The sequence below is a fragment of the Silene latifolia genome, chromosome 9, assembly GCF_048544455.1.
Source record: "Silene latifolia isolate original U9 population chromosome 9, ASM4854445v1, whole genome shotgun sequence".
Taxonomy (NCBI): domain Eukaryota; kingdom Viridiplantae; phylum Streptophyta; class Magnoliopsida; order Caryophyllales; family Caryophyllaceae; genus Silene; species Silene latifolia.
Window position 1 is genome coordinate 9,142,926 of NC_133534.1, and position 6,574 is coordinate 9,149,499.

At 45.9% G+C, this 6,574-nt stretch overlaps 1 long non-coding RNA gene across 1 annotated transcript; it reads left to right on the forward strand.

Annotated features, from left to right (window-relative positions):
- Positions 1-5,514: 5,514 nt before the first annotated feature.
- Positions 5,515-5,983, forward strand: LOC141602407 (uncharacterized). Its single transcript, XR_012524431.1, has 3 exons — positions 5,515-5,571; positions 5,657-5,809; positions 5,896-5,983. It is a non-coding gene; the product is annotated as an uncharacterized LOC141602407 (long non-coding RNA).
- Positions 5,984-6,574: the final 591 nt, after the last annotated feature.

A 6,574-nucleotide genomic window follows, 5' to 3' on the forward strand; every position in this document is an offset into this window, starting at 1 on the left:
GTACGTATTAAGAAGCTCTTTTGATCGAACACCTAATCCCGCCCGCCTCGATAGCGGCCTCTACTAATGATTAGGGAAGTTATTCGTACTCGATATACCGTCGGTTATATGCATGCAATGCAACATCCAAGTTTTGATCCTAACATGTGAGGATTAGACTAAGTCGGTGAACAATTAGTTAGGCATACAATTAATGTCGAAGTTGGATTTAATGCTCAATTACATGTGAAAGCATACAAGTGATAAAAGCAATAATTATAAATTACAATAATGAAAATTACAATGGATTAGGCGATTTATGTCGAAAATACCTTTAAAACGGATGACTTGAGAAAACGAATAAAGGAAAGAATTAAATAAATTAACGAACAGGAATTAGCGTGATATACGGATAATAGTTGGTTAATACGTATATTAATTAACTAAGTCAAGGCAGAAACGGAGTTCAGAGACAGAACTCATCTGGAACAAAGCGCAGCAGAGATGCGCCCTCCGGAAGAGCGCGCGATTCTTCGCGTCTGTTTCAAGGGTGAGTTCTCCGAAGTTTGAATCGCAAATCGTTAATGTCAATTGGTTAATTTAAGGATTGATTAGATTATTTGACTCGGACAGAAGTGATTAATAGATTATTTATCATATGAAGGGGTCATAAAAACAGTAAAACATGAGTGAGACGAAATTAAGATGGATTAATTACGTAAACAAACGATTAATTAGTGACATGGTGAATGAGTCCTCTATTGAAATAATTAACTAGACTAAACATGATGAATATACAACGAATATGTGAAAGCTATATCAATGATCGAATTCCAGGGACCCAATATGAACGAATTGAATCTCTAAAACCCGGGTTTGAAATTAATAACGAAAACCCGCAAATATTGATTATAAGGGATTTAAGTCGGATTTATGACGAACTAAACATGCTAATGATGAATAATAAATATACATGTGAGATATAATTTTATGAAGACGAGGAATTAACAAAAACAAACGAAACAAATAAAATCGCGAACGAATTACAGAGAATAAACGAAGAAGAAAAGAAGCAGGAACTGCGGCAGCCTCACGAAGAGGCGCAGCAGAATCGCGCTCCTTCAAGAGGCGCGGCGATTCTTTGCGTCTTTTCTCGGTTACTTATCGGAAATCCGCAAAAACAGATTTTAACAAAGGGTTTTAGAAATCGATTTTAATGGTACTTTCGACGTAAACCTTACAATTGATACAATAATTAAAATACAATAAATAAATAGAATTATTACACCCTCAGACTTACATGTTGACGAAACGAGATGAACTAAGAATCGACTAGTGAATGCTCGACGCGAATGCAAGAAAAGAGTGCCCTCGTAAGAGGAAAACGATTGATTAATTTAAGTTGATTGAGTGTAGTTGGTCAAATTGGTCGGTCATGCAACGGAGAGGCTGGTACCCGGAAGGATCCGAGCTTACGTGGTCGGAAGTCCAAGCACGTAGGCGCCAAATAGTAAGAACGAAGTCTAGAATGCAAAGGGAGAAGAGAAGAGCGGACACTCGCGTGAGAAATATGAGGAATGAAGGCTCCTATTTATACTAATCACACGACGGAATAGGGTTTCGGAGACTCTTTGGAAGTGAATCTCGGAAAGATATGAAAAAAGATACGTAAATCATGCAGAGAAGGGCCTGGGAAGAGGCGCAGTAGCCACTGCGTCTCTTGGAAGAGGCGCAAAGACTGCGTTGCGTCTATTCCCAGGAGGTTTCCTCCTGCTGAAGAAAGATTTCCGTGTTTGAGTTATGGTAGGACGGAAATAATTCGATTATCCTTAACAGTTATCATGAATATTACGGAGATCTATTTGCCAAAAGATAGAATTTATGAAATAAGGAATAGAAATATCCGGAACATTCCAGAACATTCCGACTCGGGATTTTAACAGTTATCAGAAAATGGAGACGGTTTTTGACCCGGACTCCAAATGTACTCTAATTACTGCCAAAACGACCGTATCAGGACGTAGATGACAACTAAGAGGTCGACATTAATATTTGAGCAAACACTTGACGATAATCTTACGAACTGTCACAAATCGTTCCGCGAATCAAACATGCGGCCCAATCATCACCGGGTGGTTTGCGGGAGGTGCAGAAACGAGGTGTCTACAGAGCCCCCACTTTGACTGAGGCTTGGACAAGGCGAAAGTCAAAGTATAGCCATCAGGTCAATCGAAGATTACAACCTGACGACTATGGCGACGCGAGGCGGCTCAAGGGGTCTGAACCAAGGACCTTTCGTCGGGAACATTTTAGAGTCTGTCGACTATCGGGGAGGGTCATTTAAAGTTCATTAGACTACGTAAGGAAGCTCGCCAGCCATAAGGAGAGAACATACCTGAGACTTAATCGAACTTCGCGGGGAAACAAGAAATGTTGAAAGCAGCAAGACGTCGGTAGAAACTGCTGGGGAATCCGCTTGCGTCGGTCTCAAACGAACTCTGGCGAAATTTGAGGTTGAATCTGCTTGCGTCGGTCTCAAACAAACTCTTACTGGGGAATATAGCGATGACTTTGGGGAATCTGCCTGTCTCTGTCCTCAAGCAAACTCTCACTGGGGAATAAAGCGATGACTTTGGGGAATCTGCCTGTCTCTGTCCTCAAGCAAACTCTCGTTGGGTGATTAAATTGACGACTAAGAACATCTTGATCGTCATGGGAGAAATTTTGAGTGAGCAGTACTGCAAAATACTACTGCGCTGGGTAAACGACTAGGAACATTTTGATCGTCGTAGAAGAAATCTCGAGTGAGCAGTACTGCAAAATACTACTGCGCTGGATAAAAGGATTCGAGCAATACTGCAAAATACTGCTGCGCTGGACAAAACGCGGGCCGGAACGAAAGAAAAAAAATCATCGAAACGGACCAAAAGAATATAATAGCGTTGAAGAAGAGGCGCACCAAAGATGGGCCCACAAATAACGAACTCATAACGAATTTTTGAAAATTCGTATGGAGGGAACACCGAGAAGAGGCGCAGCAAGAGCTGCGTCTCTTGGAAGAGGCGCAGCGCCTGCTGCGTCTTTTCCCCAAATTGGCTATTTCCGCGTAAAAACACGAAATCAGAAGGTTTATGTTTCATTATTTCGAAACACAAATTTCGCAATTTCTCTCTCAAATCTTCACCATTTCCGTCGAGGTTGGATCCAAAAGCTTGCTTGAAATATGACTAATCGAGGTATGTGTCTTAATCTTGCATTGATCATCCGTATTTGTCGAATTTTGAGCCGCAAGAACTAGGGTTTTTGACCCTTTGATCGAAAATTTGGGGCTTTTCCCCCAAATGGATTTGCTTTGCCAAATTGACGTTAGAAATGGATAGTAGGCAATGTTAGGAACATAACCATGTATTTACTTTGAATTTTCATCGAGTTTTGAGCCCTTGAGCGAATTTTGAGACGGTTTCACAGCTGAACCGTAAATTGCTTCGAAAATAGCCTTAGGATTGTCCATTGGCGACGAAATTTGATATTTGGAATCCTTGAGTGATGGGTAATCTTCCTACCATCTCGGAATTTTGGTTTGTAACAACTTTTTCAAGACACCTTTCTAGGGCATAATCGCCGTTATAGCGAAATGCTGCCGAATTTTCGACTTGAACCCGGAACTAAGCTTTGACTTGGACTTGACTTGACCCAATTATCACATGAGCGATTGGGTTGGCGGGAATATGGCCAAGGATGGCCGGAAAGGGGCGTTTTCAGAGCTTTGGAGGCTCGAAAACTCCTTAATCAAAGGCTTGTCGTCACTTGACACGGCCTAATTTTACTTTAATGTTGCAGGTGATGATGCTTCTACTTCTGGGAGGACTCCCATGGAGATAGACGCTAGTGCGGTTGAGGAGGCTTTGGAGCAGGCTTTCACCGACGCGGTGATGGCCACTGAGTTTCACGAGGAGGAGGCTGCCGAGGAGGAGGAGACTCCGAGACGGGCCAACGTTGGGCGAGGAGGTCGTCAGCTGAGGGGAGCGCCTGCGTGGGCCGAGACCTGGGAGAGTAGGCACCTGGTGTGGGCTGCAGAGGGTCACCTATCCTACAGGACGGTGAAGAGTCTGGTAAATAGGAATTCACTACTCATTATCCATTCTCTTTCATTCTTTTGTCCAAATTTCTTTCATATTCCATTCAAAACTAAAGATAGCTCTGTTTCAAATCATAATAGGAGGCCGGGAACATCAGGTCGTTCTCGGGCTATACGACAGCGATGGAGCACTACGAGCGGCTGTCGGCGGAGGAGAGGGCCATGATCGAGCGTGGTGCGTTCGGTCCTCTGGTTCAGGTCTGGAGGGATATCGTGAAGAGGAAGTTGCGGGCTAACCTTAGCTTGGTCCGTGCTTTCTTGGACCTATTCTGGGATACGACTTCCACGTTTCACCTGCCTTTTGGTGAGGTGGGAGTTACTTTGGAGGACTACGGCATGATTTCTGGTCTGCCGTGTGGGACCGAGGAGAAGGTGTGGCCGGAGACTGCCATGAGGGCGGATTCGGCTGAGGCGAGGAGGTTGATCGGCTGGAACCTGTCGCCGAAGGCCGTTGCAGTGCCGGGCTTGGTACCCAATACCTACGTCCGAGACTACTTTGCGGGGAAGACCCCGACGCTGGTGACGATCGATGGGAGGGAGACGGCTCCTCCTCCCTGTACAGCTGAGCAGAGGGCTCGCCCGTGGCTTTGGTGGTTTCTGTCTTCGATTTACCTCGGAGACAAGGGCGAGAGGCTGTCGACGAAGCTTCTTCCCTTTCTTTCTGACCTGAGTTCCCTAGGGCGCTGGGACTGGGTCACTGCTGGTTTTGCGGTCCTCATCCACTTTATGAGGGCCATGGTTCGTCTGGAGTTGATGGAGAAGGGGACTTCTCCAGGTGCTGTCGGACCTGGACTGCTGTTGGAGGTATGAACCTTCCTTTAATAGCAAATTAAGTTCCTTTCTTTATCGAATTACGAAGGATCGTCATTCATTATTCTGTTTTACAGGCATGGGTGTACTCCTACTTCCCGAGTCTTGCGCCGAAGAGGACGGAGCTGCTGGAGAAGGCCTATCCTGTGGTGAGGGATTGGGTGATGTGCAGGACGAAGAGCAAGCGCTCTTCTCACAATGTCTATCGGCGGGACGTGAACGCCCTTCAGCTGAGCAGCGTGAGTATCCCATTCGTATTATTCATTTATATTCCTTTTGCTTTGCCTTTGCTTGATCATAGGAATGATCTTTGCTATATCTTGTTGCAGTGGGTGCCCAGGCCTTGAGCGGAGTACGCTGAGGCACCTCCTTTCGTCGCTGAGGTCCTTCGACCTAGGAGCCCGAGTCGGCTGCTGTTGTGGACGTCGATGGGTCCCGTGTGGTATCTGGGCGAGCGTTTGGCTTGTCAGTGCTCTCGGGATGCGTTGACGGTTCCCGTTGATCCTCCGAGGACGATGTTCAGGGAGCCTACTGAGGCTGAGAGGGAGGCGGACCTGGCTGGTGCCAGTGGCGATGACCTTCTTCTCGTTGGCGAGGACTACTCGGCGTTCCTTTACGGGAGGTTGGCGTACTGGCCAGTAGTGGTGAGTATCCTTTACTTTTCTTTGATTTGACTTCGGGAATTACGACGAAAGATCATCGATTAATGAGAGTTATCTGTCTTTTCAGGAGGTCGAGGCGGCGGGCATCGAGCCCCCAGTGTACCCCGAGACCCTTGAGTACACTGACGCGACTGGGAGGACGACGATCTCCGAGTTGCGTGACTTTGACGTAGCTGTGACGGATGCTGGCCTAGACGACTGGCAGCATCTGATTCGGAGGGTGAGCCTCCAGTTTATACACCTTTCGTGTAAGAACACATTTGATTAAACTTGTTCAATTTACTGAGAATTTCTTTTGAAATGCAGGTCGCGCCATCTCGGTTCGTGGCACTATGGAGGGTGGCCAATCGGCTACGAGCTACCGCCATTGAGGCACTCGTCGGTGGTCGAGGTCGTCAGGTATGAACCTCATTTGATCTCTTTTGACTTTTGATTTTCAGTTTTGTTTGAATCGATTGACATGAGCCAATTTGTTGTTGTTTACAGGCTGGCCGTGAGTCGGAGCGAGAGTTGACCCAGGCTCGGGAGGAGACAGCTCGCCTGTTGAGGGAGCTCGAGTTTCGGGATGCCGAGATTGCCGCTCTCACGGCGAGGGTTGCTGAGTTGGAGGGTGCCCAGCAGTAGTCTTGTGTAGTTTTGTAGACTTGTATATCTTGACTTCTGATTTTGAACATTTTGGACTATGTTTTGGGGCGCAAGCCCCCAGTTTACATGGACTTTGGACTTTGTTTGGGGCGCAAGCCCCCAATTTGCTTGTACATTTGCTTCATTTGGTGTATATGATGGCCTGAGTGCCTTTGATGTTGGGTTGTATTGATTGTACCTGCAGGTTAGTTCTTTGAACAGGTTTGGTAGACAACGGTTTGCGCCGTCGTGCTGCCGAAATTTACATGGAAATCACGCAAAAGCATACATTTTATACACATATGGTCTTAATTAGCGCAAAAAAAAATGAAAAATGATGCAAAAAATTTGCCGGAAATGA